At 40.2% G+C, this 14,018-nt stretch overlaps 1 long non-coding RNA gene across 1 annotated transcript; it reads right to left on the bottom strand.

Moving 5' to 3' along the window:
• Positions 1 to 472: 472 nt before the first annotated feature.
• On the bottom strand, positions 473 to 3,259 carry LOC124275335. The gene is made up of 3 exons (XR_006898247.1): positions 3,209 to 3,259; positions 2,498 to 2,585; positions 473 to 522 (listed from the first exon to the last, which is right to left on the bottom strand). It is a non-coding gene; the product is annotated as an uncharacterized LOC124275335 (long non-coding RNA).
• Between the last annotated feature and the right edge of the window lie 10,759 nt (positions 3,260 to 14,018).

Raw genomic sequence — 14,018 nt, 5'->3', positions numbered from 1 at the left:
ATTCCCTTATACTGCCGACCGCTTCTATATAAATATGATCGGCGGCAGTGAACGGGCTGGACACACGGTGAATAGCTAATAAAGTATCATAATTAATTCTGTTTCATGAATTTAACGAACGACAGAGTAATTTTGCAAATACCGCTAAAATATGGCAATAACTGTTCGCTAGCCAGCAGAGGTTTGGAAATGAGGTGATTATAACTGAGTAAGAGTGGAATGAGCGAGTATAATTTTATGCCGTTTTTGGCAACATTGTGCCAACATCACAGCAGTGGTCACCAGAACAGGGATTCACACATTAAAAGCTTGGCCTTTTGGCTGACGAAAGTAAATACTTTATGACTAAGCTACCTCTCCACGCTTGAATGACCTGAAATGTCACCACAAATTTATCTTTTCGACAATTACTGAACACCACACACAATTGCCTGATGTCTCACCTTGGAAACACAATGACAGAATTGAGCTGTTTACTTGGGTCAACTTTTCTCCACATGGCAACACAACTTCAGAATTTTCCTAAAAGGAAAACAAAAACGTAAGTAATGTGTTTCTGCAATAAAAGCAAATTTTAACAGATCATAAAGAAACTGTTTCAGTTTCATACACCAGCAAAAATGTTATAATTAGGAGATAATCCATTTGTGTTTACATTTTGGAAGTGATTATAGCTGGTTGAATGTTGCTAAATGAAACATTTAGCAGCGTTCAACCAACTATAATCACTTCCAAAATGTAAACACAATAGGATTATCTCCATTCTACCATGACATATGCACCATGAATAAAAGCACGCGTTTTAAATATGCACTCATTACCCTTTAGCGTAGTGTTTTGACAGGCCTAGACTACAATCCCATTACCCTCAACAGCTTATAACAACGGTTCTGCACTGCTTCCTGTTACCTGTTACCGGACAATGGACTAGCCCAAACACATGAACACACAAGATTTAATGTTTTAATTTATGGATTTAATTACACAAATAAATGTATATAATACACAGATATCTTCCTGGCCGTGACATGAATATGAGCAGCAGGTCATGTTAACTTTTTAATGTTAATTTTTGTCTTTAAACAAGTCTCTCATCCCAATTTGAGGAGATGGCCCACAGCGTCAAGGAACTGCATTGGTGTTTCTGTGAACAACATCTGGATGCCAAACGCATCTTCGTACACCTTCGTGCTGCCCTAGTCTATCTGGGAAATTTTCGCTTCTCAGCTTGTTCAACTTTTCCTGGACTCTCAACAAATCGGTAGATGTTGGGGTGTCGGCGTGGGAGACCCCAGGCGGTTGGGAATCCTCTAGTTGTTGTTTGTCCTGACCTGTTGAGTGATGTTCCACAGTGGCAGCCGAAATCTCAAGGCTCGTCGGTCGCTACTCCAGGTAGTCACCTTTCATAATCGCTGAAGGTGGCCGCCTTCTGGTACATCGGGAGCTGCCGCCCATGGCGCTAACCCACGGTCCTGGATACTGTTTCAGTAAAAGGCAGTTCAGTCAGCCTTTTCTTACCTGACATCTGGATATTTCCTAGATCCTTCCTGTAAGCAACAGCAAGTCTCAGATCCTGACCTTCCTCCAAATGGCCCGACAGTAGTGTAAGAAGCAAACCCTTCACTTCAGCACTCGGAAACTCTCTCTCTCTATAGCATGAATAGAAACTGGACATTATGATGTTTACATACTCATACCTTCGGTACTTAGAGTTACTTTGGGTGATTGTTCAGTCATTTCATGTTGGAACCAGTATGGGTCAATATTTTCCTCCATATCCGATCCAAACACATCAAAGAAATCACCGAGGTCAAAGCGTAACAGTTTCAGGCGACATGTTTGTTTACTGTTGTAAGGGTTAATGAGTGCAAAATATTCCTACTTCTAATTTTTTTTAGTAACAGCCAATCAAAAAGAACATGCTTAAATGTCATGGTAGAATATCTGATATATTCCTGATATATTATCAGAACAATATGAAAATAATTAAGATATACACTATGCTCTACTCCAATGTACTGACTGACTGACTGACTGAGTTTGGTTTTCGCACGCTTTTAGCCATATTCCAGCAACATCCGTCGGGGGACACCAGAAATGGGCTTCACACATTGTACCCATGTGGGGATTCGAACCCGGTCTTCGGTGATGACGAACCAGCGCTCTAACCATTAGGCTAGCCCACCGCCCCTACTCCAATGTACAGTGTAATAAAGTACTATTATAGTTAAAGTACAAGGACACTTGCTGTTGGCACCTTTGCTCTTTCATTTAAGCATATTTAGAATAACTATACAAATATTCTGGTAGTTTGGGCATGTGACATGCTCACTTGCTTGTGGCAGACAAGAGGAGTCACTGACTGGGAGTGGGATATCATGACAACCATGTTATAATGATGGAACTAGGAGCATAGCTATAGAGGCTAGTCTCACATCATGTCAGTAACTATCAAGTTCATGTAGACATGCTCTGCTGATGTATTACCCTGACTTACATAGGCTGTGATGTTAGTCCTGTCGGACAGTCGGGTGACATCAGGCTTGTCAGGGCTGTCCTCTTCCATGGCGACAATGTCAGGGGACCTGCAACAGGAGAATGTAAATGCCTACAGTACAGAGTACAACATTCCCTCTGATATCATCCGCGATAGTCCAGGTTAGCTATTCTCGAAACGTTCATAGCCCTATGAACTTAAGCCCATTCTTAACACATTGGCTACGATCAAAGTTAACAAGTCTTAGGGCTACGAACGTTTCTGGAATAAGGGTCCAGGGAATTATATCTTGGTTATGATAAATACCCTGAACCCATCTCCATTATACCCATTGATATCATAGGCTTTGTTTTTACAAGGGAAATCTCAGTCTCTCCTGTCTCTAACTGGGCCAAGAATTGTTCTTGCTTATGAGTCATTTGATTGGATGACAAGTTTTAGCAACTTGCAATTCTTAATGACAATAATGGTAAGATACTCTATGGATGACAACATGTTAATCTATTATGAGACATTTCGGTATATATCCTTATACCATTGCCAAGCAAGAATGTCACATTCTACCTATGTGTAGAATTGAACCTGGGCCATTTGCCAGAGGAGCAAACACTGTAACCACTTGGTTATCCATGCCCACTTCAACCTGTGAAACCATTGTGTAGGTATCAGTCGCTGTGTCCTGCTACACACAGAAACAGGTTCTTCACATACCTGAACTGTGACATGAGGCACGGGACTCTGGTTGGCGTGGTGGGGTTCAGTGCCATGTCACTGAGGTACATCTCACAGGAGTTGTCTCCCCTTGGGTACTGGCCATTTTGTCCAGCAGTATCTTGATAACTCTCAGAGTCCGTCGTCCTATCAGAGATCCTCCTTCTGATGCGGGCTGCAACATCATTAAGTATAAAATTCTAGTTTGATGGTATTGTTTATTACATAATGCAAAGTTTTCATTCACATTCACTGGCCTAAGTGCAGTCACATCTCAGCAGACTGAAACACATATAAACTCCAACTCAGATGTGATAACTTATGGTATTCACTTAAGTCATTAAAAACAGAATGGGAATTACAAGGAAGTGGTCTCACCAACCCTTAGCCAATCAGATGTCTCCATTTAATGGAACCTCCTGACAATATTTTAACATATTGTTTTCATCTGATAATGCAGTTATATACCTGTTTTTCTATAGACCCGAAAATTCAGTATTGACTGAAGAAGAACTCCAAGGTTAAAACAAGGAAATGACATCAAATAACAATTGCATTTCTCCTAAAAAAGATGTACAAATATTTAACTGACAACCTCAATAACTTTTAGTAGTGCCTTTTTAATATTAGTATCCATTTCCTGACAACTAATGTTTGGTTCAAGGCATCACTGGTGGTAATCTCATCACAACTGTTGCACACATTTCACACACAATTTTGCTGAAATTATTATCAACACTACTAATTAAACATATAAATGAAATAAATATTGATACATTGAGTAAGTGAGTTTAGTTTTACCGGTTTTAGCAATATTCCAGAAATATCACGCAGGGGACACCAGAAATGGGCTTCACACATTGTACCCATGTGGGGAATCAAACCTGGGTCTCCAGCTGATGAGCTTTAATGCTTTAACTACTAGGCTACCCCACTGCCCCCCGATAAATTGAAAACACTGATATGGACTACAGATTTGATGAACACATTTTGGTGGTTTCTTGCAGATCGTTATATCCAAGTTTTCTTAGTATTTGAAAAATTGAGACCTTTGTCTGGGGTGTGAGCAGTCCTGGTCTCGAGGTCTTCGGACAATCTGTGAGATGCAGTCGTAAAGTTGCTCAGTCACCACCTCTACATCCTCCTTCCTCAACTTAAGCAGCTTACATTTGACAAGTCGATTCTTCACAACGTTTAAGATGCTACATGCAGACCTGAAATCACCACAACATAAGTACAACTTTAGAAAACATTTGAATCAACAAACTGTTGCATGCCGATCATGTTGGGCTCAGGGACCTAATTATTTCCCCCAAATCCAATGGTCACTCATCTTGACCTCATCTATGTCTGAACTGATTTAAAATCAGATACAAATTCTTAGGAATCTTTAAACAAATCACAGCTGGGATATGCCCTGGAAGGTGTCACACCTTTATAGTTTAAGAGATGTGAAAAATGTAAAAGTGTATGAGGTGAGGTTTTATGTGGCATTCATGATAATTTTACCTCTCACATAGCAATGTATACATGTGCAGCTGCTTGTATTCATTGTATTGTACGGTAGACATGATGTCACAGTGTAACATGAATAACCAACTTAGACATGTTATACTGACTCCGAAGTCAGCAGTCCATGTCTAATTACCTTAAGGGCATTTATCTTTATCACCTTGTTGTTGGAGGACGAGTCGGAAGGTGATGCCACTTCTTAGATGTCAATCTCTGATTTGTTGTGACCCATACACACCTGAATGGTTCTGACAAATCTAGAAAAAACAATCAGGACGTAATCTAGGATCCTGGGTGCCTAAGGATGTAACTCTGTAACGTGGAATTCATAGCCATAGACCAATCGGGCCAACTGTACAAGAGAGTCAACAATTGAGGGCTAACCTGGAACATGGACATCTATTCAACAGAACGACAGCATGAAAAGTGAGGTAACGAGGTAGACGGCTTAGAGTTACCTGCTCTTGGCTGTAGGGGGTCCGGTGGGGCCCTGTAGGATAGTCTCACAAGACAAAACTAATTTTTGTTTTGTAAACATTTTATTAAAAAATATAGTTACAACTGTCGAGGATTTAAAATGGACATTTAAATGCTTATATGTACCCCAAGCGAGGACTTCTTCTGAAAAAAGAACTAGAAGAACAAACAGGACGATCTTAATCTAGGATCCTGGCGTCTAAGGGATGCAACTCTGTGAATGTGAATTCAATGCACATAGACCACTGGGCCAACTAAAAACAAGAGAGTCAACAATTGAGGGCTAACCTGGAACATGGACATCTTTCTTCCTCTTGGCCTCGGGTGGTTTTAGAGCAGTGAAGGTGATGGTGGTCCAGCTCCCGATCTGGTACATTGAAGATCACTTTAGCTGATCTGATATCCCTTGTTATAATACTCTAACATCAACTTCCTCTTCTCTAAATCATCCATACTGAAGATCACTAAGAAAATGTCGTCTGCTAGCAAGTAAACAAGGGGGATAACTCTTCACAAACTAATAAAAGGATTAACAGATTTATCTCTCTTGAATGAAATAGAAGCACTTGATAGCTGGTCAAAGTTGTTGTTTACTACTAAATCCAATTAAACATCTTCCTAAAATTCTCAATAATTTCTGGTCATGCTATAACTCCTGATATTTTGCCTTACGTCGGTTATGTAAAAAGAAAAGTAACATTAGGGACCGTTCATAATTTATGGGAGAGGAGGGGTGGGGTGGGGGTGGGAATTTGATTTTTAAGGAGAAGTGTCTGACATTTTGTTCTGGGGAGGTAGGGGTCATCGTTGTGTACACACGTTTCTAGGAGGGTCATCAATTTTGTACATAATTTTTGTTAAATGCCATTGATTTTGTACGCGACATGCAGGGGTCACTTACTTTGTACATACATTTAAGTGTGTATGTGTGTATTATTGAAAATTCACATTGTACGTACTTCTCCATAAAAATCCTATCACTCTCCTAGCCATAAGGTATGGACGATTCCCTTATCTCTTTAAGAGCTACACTCGAGAGCCTTGATAGAGATTACAAAATAATGATCCGCAATTATAAAGTAAAATTGATTAGTAGCGCAATGAAAATTTCCCTTTTTATAAAGCAGCCACATTTATGACGATCATCTCCATTAACGACGTTATCTTTAGTAATGGAAATCCTCGTGTGATACAATAACACTCTTGGGTCCCTCGATATCCAATGACCCCACGTGAGTCAATGACAGTCTCTTTAGTTTTGAGTTGACGTATTTGTTGCTCTCTAGATATATTTTCAAGAGTCCAATTGGGTTTGCGTGCATGCGTGCGTGCATGCGTTACCACGTACGATAACGTCTGTCACGTGCCAGTTATGTCTACTCAGTTGTCCGTCTCTGGACCTGTACAGGTATCCTCTTGAAACATGCTTGTCCTGCCATCTAAATTTCAATAATGAATGATCATACACATTGACTTCGCGTATATATGTGAGGGGTGTGTGGTTGTATGTATGTATGTATGTATGTATGTATGTATGTATGTAGCATATGTATGTATGTATGTATGTATGTATGTATGTATATGTGTAGATATTATCATCCATAGCTACACAGTTACAACAAATACAGACCCTCGGGCGAGGAACATATTTTGTCTCTTTAGTATACCTGTCTCGGGCATCTGCGTTTCAACAACTTTTCAAGATTATTTCTCTAAATATAAAGTTTCTAGTGCTTTGCCTACTACAACCTGAGTTTCGTCTGAAGATATAACTTTGAACCAATGTTTGGTTTAACAGTCCAATGTAGATGGCATCTGGCAGAAGTCCCTCAATTAATTAGAGTTTGAGAGGGATGTGGTTCTATTCTCTACTACCCTTGCCATACATAACCCTTTTCATCTAAACAGCTGACGGCTGACAGAAAAGGATTGAAAAGAACTGGCTTTTGTGGTGGCGAGTTGGTGTCTTCCAGAGTTGGACGCACCTTAATAATGCTAAGAATGTACTAATATACTAGAATGTATGCTTTGCCTAAGAAAGTGTAATCTCAATCATAATGTTTGGGTGAATTTCCTAGAAATTTGCAGAAACATCTATGTGATTCACATTTTCGAAAATAATTCCCACAAAATCTGAAGGCTCGTTCAATTTTTAAAAGGCAATTGTTAAAAATGGAAGGGACGGTAAGCGAAGGCTTTATGTCGATTTGTGAGTAACAGTCTTACCCTACTTGATGAGCATAGAACTTGCGATTCGTTACATACAAATATATTAATTATGGATTATGAAAAATGTTTGCTTTCAGAAACGCCGAAGGTGGCGCATCCAATTTACGACTTCATCAAAACTTCGAGAACATGTTTGAATCTCTAGAAAAGTCTTCATGGTGGAATGGACAAATGTGTTTAAAGTATTGTGCTTCAACCCGCGTTCTCCTGGCTGTGACGACAGAGGAGCCAGCAACCACCACACGAAGCAGGATTTTGCTTGTATCAATATTATGGACGACCACTCCGGCATCATTGCTATATTCTGAGTATTGTTTTACGATTCTAGGGTTGTCGCTTGACTTTGTGATGATTTCACTGAAGACAAAAAGATATACACGCTATTTCCTCTGAGTTTGTTTCCTCGAAACAAATGACCCGATCATCTAAGTATATTGTCACTGATGGGGTCTTAACACTACCTAATTGGTGGTAAAACCAGTCGGTATTAATATTCTGTACAGCCAGTTTTCACGTGACAAGTCCCTGTAGCCATCCATGGCCATCCAGTTGATTACGTTGACCATTAGGTGCCCATGTGTTCTATGCTGGAGATTCACCATGTAGTCATACGAAAGGCAAGATCCACCAGAACCACTATCAAACTATTCTCGTTGACAGTATGACTCCATATGACATTTAACCGCGGTTGACTATGTAAAAGAAAGATAGACTTTCGTCCGGACCAATGAACTCCTACACCATGTCCTCAAGTTGCAAAGTTTTCTCTGAGTTTGCACCTCTCCGGACATCCTACCACATGTTTCCTGTTCACCAAAGCGGGGAAGAGGTGTACAGATCGTTCCAGGTCCTGGACGATCGCTCAACTTCACTAGAGAATGGGTCTTCAACAGCCCATGCTTTCCTGGGATTGCTGAGAACAGGTGGTCAGGCTAGCCCCGAGCTTGAGATTCATACTTGTCATCACTTTCCCATTGCGTATGATCGATGCTCATAGATTCTCCAATCACTGGATTGTCTGGTCCTGACTCGATTATTTTCCAGACCGAAGATAAGCCTGAGCCATGGCTCCAAAATATTAGGGCGTTAGAGCAATAAACAGACAACAAAACAAAATCAGTTCAGAAGATTGCCGAATTGCACCTGCAGCTAATATGAAGTATATACAAAAAAGTGCTAGCGCGCCTTCGCAACTTATGGGCAATACGATTATTGAAGCACATTACTTTATATTTTGCCACTAGGGGTATATATAGTGTATGATCGTATGTTTAGACGAAAATGATGTTATGGAGTTACTTGGATGAAGTGTGTTGGTGAACATATGCTGGCTTTTCACATCAAGTACAACTGACAGGACCCGCAAAATGCATTCTGATTCTTGTAGACTTGATCCCCCTTCAACATACCTACTGAAGCAATGCCGTGAACAAGCGCTCCCTCTGATCACATCCATCATAACAAATCACTGATGGAATCACATTCCTGATTCTTTAAAGGGGAGGGACTAATAATAGACCGGCATTGCCAAAGAAGGCTGGCCTGGACAACTTAACATTCATGTCCAAAATCTTGGAGAATGTTGGTAATGTCTTCGCTATCTCCAACTTCATCTTACAACAGACCCGTGCAAATCCGGGTTAGAAATGGTCTTCAGTAACCATTCTTGTCATATTTGAGCGACTAAAGGGTTGACACGTGTGTCATCGTATCCCAACTGCGTGAAACCTTGATGCTCATGCTGTTGATCACTGGAGATCTCTGTTACGGACTCGAGTATTTACAGACAGCCTTCAAAGTGGCTAGAATATTCGGCGTAAAACAACAAACGCATTCGGTTTTAAAATTTACATTTAGCGGTCTTAAATCAACAATAAAAGAACCGCAAAACTGCAGAAAATAGAGTAGCTTTATCTTCTAATTATTGTGGGGCGGTGGGGGTAGCCTAATGGTTCAAAGCGTTGGCTCGTCACGCCGTGAAGACCCGGGTTCGAATCCCACATGGGCACAATGTGTGAAGCCCATTTCTGGTGTCCCCGCCGTGATGTTGCTGGAATATTGCTGAAAGCGGCGTAAAACCAAACTCAGTCAGTCAGTCAGTCTAATTATTATCTTAGAGACATGTGCAAGTCTAGCCCGGCTCGGGAACAAAGCTCTTGACACCGTAAAGGTGTCGTCCAGTAGGTAAGGAGCTTGGCCTGGTGCAGTTAAAGGGGTAACTCTGTCAGAACCGCTGGCAAGGTAAACAAAATGGCAGAAATCAACTTGTTGCCAGTGCGTCTTGTACGTGGTCAAACCTGTGCATTATGTTCCTCTTCATATTCCGGAAGTCGTATCGGTCCCTACAGTCCGAAACATCGGCAATATACCGAAAATATCTACAGCAGTTGGATGTGAAAATCGAAGGACTTATTTGTTCATGCTGTGTTAACAAAATTAACCGATTGAACAAAATCGACAATGACATCTTGACGAAAATGGATGATATTTTGCAGGCTGCAAGACGACGAGCTGATAAAAGAACTGTACGAGTCACACTCATAAGGAAACATATCCTCCGATGACAGAAGAAACAGAAAAATGAAAACGCCTGCAAATATAATGTTCAGTCATGAAGTCAAATCACGAAGTCGATTGATGGTTGTTGTCAGCTCTTGACCAAAAGGCTGTAAACACACGTTTGGTAAGGCTTAGGCTAAGAGACGGAAAGCGATTTTGGAATCACCAGTTCCAGCAAGCAACAGACAAAGTACATGTACCTACATAGCTATCTTGCATAGCTGGTCATGAGAGATGTAACCTGAGGGGCAGGTGCAGATTGTAACAGCTGAGGCAGTTGTAGACAATAACAGCTGAGACCAGTGTAGACAGTAACAGCTGAGGCAGTTGTAAACAATATTTGCTGGCTGAGGCAGGTGCAAACAGTAAAAACTGAGGTCGGTGTAGACCGTAACAGCTACAGTGTGCAAATATATCAGGCCCATTACTACAGGACTATAAGCATGCACTTTGTAATGATTTAGTATCACATATCTATGATGTGAGCTTACAGTACAAGACTCCTACTATGTCAATGGCGATCAGGTTTATATGCTGGCAAATGACCCAACTTCATCTAGGGGCCTATACAGGGTTATAAGTGTATCTGTTACATGGTTCTGTGAAGTGCTTTGAAGTTAGAGGGGTCCATTGCCAATCTGCAAAATGTCTTAATTCAAAGGCACTCCTAAATTCTCAAACTCTCCACATTAGGATTATGACCTGTAATCATTAGGTGTATATTTTGAACACTGCTATGTAATTGGATTGATGTACATCATAACATTTGGCTTACCATTCAGACTTCAAGTTGTTCGAATGGTTTGATGTTTTGTTAGGACTGTTAGGTCCTGAATATATTTGGTTAAAGTGGAGTCCCATTTAATTAAGTGAAAACGCACCGATGAATTTCACTTTGGTATGTATTATTGGTATCATGTATTACAAGGGGTATGCACATTAAATGAAACCCGAGAACAAGAAGGGTTGGTTTCTACGGTAGTCTTAGTTAACGCTCATCACGGACCGCACGTGTGCATTTTTATTTCACTATTCCAACTACTGCGCGTACCCCCTTGTAAAACAAACCAATAATAGCTATTTGAAACTATGATCGTTTGTTAATCAGCTCTTAATTTCACTTTATGTGATTTACTTTTTTGTTTAAAGTGAAATTCTTCGGTACATTTTCACTGCAAACAGACTATAGTTCATTTGAGAATTCTTGTATGTACCATCAGAAAACACTGTTTTCCACTTTAATTTTATGCTTAACAACGTGTTGAAGATTATATTTTGAACTTGTAAAATTAAAACGATGCATCATATCCTGCTAGGATACTCATTTGTGGCCCAGCATTGCATAGTGTGTAATATTCACTCTTATGACACTTACATTTACAATAAAAGGTGTAACCGTCTTAAAATGTCTAATTCTTTTTAGCATCATAGGGCATTATGTACTATCCAAATGATTATTTCATGTATGTTTATCTAGTCATTTATTTATGATATTTTCAAGTACATGTAATACTGTAAATCAATCATAACAACTGTTAGACATTTCACCTTTTATTTGTGATGTAACTGCATAAGGGTGCTTAATTGTACATGATGTATATGCTTGACAGTCTCTTTGTCGAGCAATAGCGTAAGGAATAAAAGATGGCTTGTTGTACATTGATATTAAATCTAGGTACATTGAGGTATGTAACTGGCTATTAAGATAGATTTGTAATTGTTATATAAACATCAAACGATTATCAATGAATAGCAGAGAAAGAACTTTGAGCAGAAGTGCCAAAAATGTGCAAAGGAAATCAACTTTATTCACATCACTGGTGAGTGGTGACACATTCATGCACAAAAACAGCATCCTGAACATAATATAGAAGAAACACAAGTTTGTTGTTCATTTAAACGTCAACATTGGGGTTATGAAAGGGACCTCTTGATTTTCATTCTTAATTTCTAACACTGATTTTTATCGAGTATATGCAGATTAAATGTTATTTCCTTACTATTTATTATTTTATTTCCTTCTCACTATCCAAAACCACTGTGATCAATGTGATTAAAAAGTAGGTTCACCATGAAAAACATTTTTTTTATTTGAAAGTACAAGCGGACATGAGCATGTGTCCACATGCGCGGTGGGTGAGCTGGGGGTGCAGTGGGCGAGCTGTCTAAGGCGCCAGGCGAGTGATTCACCGAGCTGGAGGTGTCGGGATTCAGCCCACCTGTGACTGGGTGTAAAAACCTTGGAGTCAACATTGTGTGCCGACTCTTTCAGTGTCCCCCGCCGTGATGTTGCTGGAGTATTGCTAAAAGCGGCGTAAAACCAAACTCAGTCAGTCTTTCAGTGTTGTCACAACCCCTAGTGTACAGTACACAACCCTGTGCACTTAAAAGAACCCACAAATCCGTTGGTACATGACCAGATGTGGCCACATGAATATGTGCAAACACCTTGTGCCGGTACAGCAACGTTCAGTGAATTTGTACAAAGTACTGTGACTATGTGTCCCTCGTTGATGAAAAAGCCACAATAACTTGGTGCGCCTAGTGGCTGCAAGAGTTGTATACTCCCCAGGGAGTTGAGATTGATAATATGATGTGCCATTGAGATTGACATCCAATGATCGAGGGGAGGAAAAAATACCAGCGCCTTGAGCATGCACTAGTTGTGTGGATATGTAGACTATATAAATATCCTATAATAAAAGTGGGAGAGTAAGGTCATATGGGTTACACATAGAAACAACCCTTTCTATATGTAAGTTGATTTCACGTATATGGACCATACAATCTTGTGATTGACATCCATGCAGTTCATGGACTCTGATGACCCTAGTTCATTAAATCACCTCTTGTGCCAAGCAAAGGCAATTTTACTGTACAAAACGATTGTCCATATCTGCATCATGCTTATATCAGTGTAGTTAAATAACAGTTTGGAGATATGCCCACTTTGGCTTACTATGACACAGTCTGTAAATAACTGGACTGAGACAACCAGCAACAACCCAAGCCATCATTGTGATGACCTACAATTGCTAAGTTGTACATAATGGAAAGCCTGCTTGCCTATTCTCATTTGTTGTCTCAAGCTGCAATGGTGCCCTGGCTCTTGTCCCAGTGTTACTCTTGATATGTTAACAAGGTTAGAGTATGGTAGACCCTTTCAGCAGAAGCAACAACCATGATATGACTTTTGTCAGATTGCATTGTATGGAGCATATAAGTACTTCTTGATGGGCCATCTTGTTTGCATATTTATTGGATTGTGATACCAAGTTTATTGCACTGATAACAGGAGTCAGTGTATGATGAGGTGAGGTGAAATTGGGTTTAACGTCCTGCTTGAGAATATTTCGCTCATATGACGACGCGCATGCGTGTGTATGTGTATGTGCGGCCTCTTGTACTAGCCCAGACTGAAGCTGGTTTTATAGTGCTAGCCCACTGAGATACCATGCCACAGTGAAGCATGAATACCCCACTCAGACACATTATACTGACTCCGAGCCGACCAGTCCTTGATGTACCCATTAATGCCGAGCGCCAGGCAGGGACCAACAAGTACCATATTTTAATGTCTTTTGGTATGACGCGGTCGGTGATTGAACCCGCGACCTTCTGCTCTCCGGGCGGACGCTCTAACCACTACACCACGGAGGCGGTCCAGTGTATGATGAATTATGAATCCAACATTGAAGCTGCTTTGTCTCTTACAGAAAGCTTTGTTTGAATGTTTGGATAAAGTGTGAGTGGGAGTGGTTTGGGCAAGAATGTGTACCTCTAAGGAGCAAAGGAACACCCTGTCCACAGAGCTATTCCTACTCACAGAACTGTGTATATATCATCAAGTATACGGACTGGCTAGCAATTCTGCCATTGAGTAAAGTGTAACAATTTACATAACAACATAGACAAATATTCAACAAGACATGATTTATTTAGTGGTAAAATATATTAAAAACAATGTTAATAGAAACACTTGTAAAGTTGATAACACTGCCATAGTAATTAATTGCACATTTCATGGACACAT

The sequence above is a fragment of the Haliotis rubra genome, unplaced genomic scaffold, assembly GCF_003918875.1.
Source record: "Haliotis rubra isolate DU_JTF1 unplaced genomic scaffold, ASM391887v1 Scf2, whole genome shotgun sequence".
Taxonomy (NCBI): domain Eukaryota; kingdom Metazoa; phylum Mollusca; class Gastropoda; order Lepetellida; family Haliotidae; genus Haliotis; species Haliotis rubra.
This window is presented reverse-complemented; position numbering and strand designations above follow the sequence as displayed.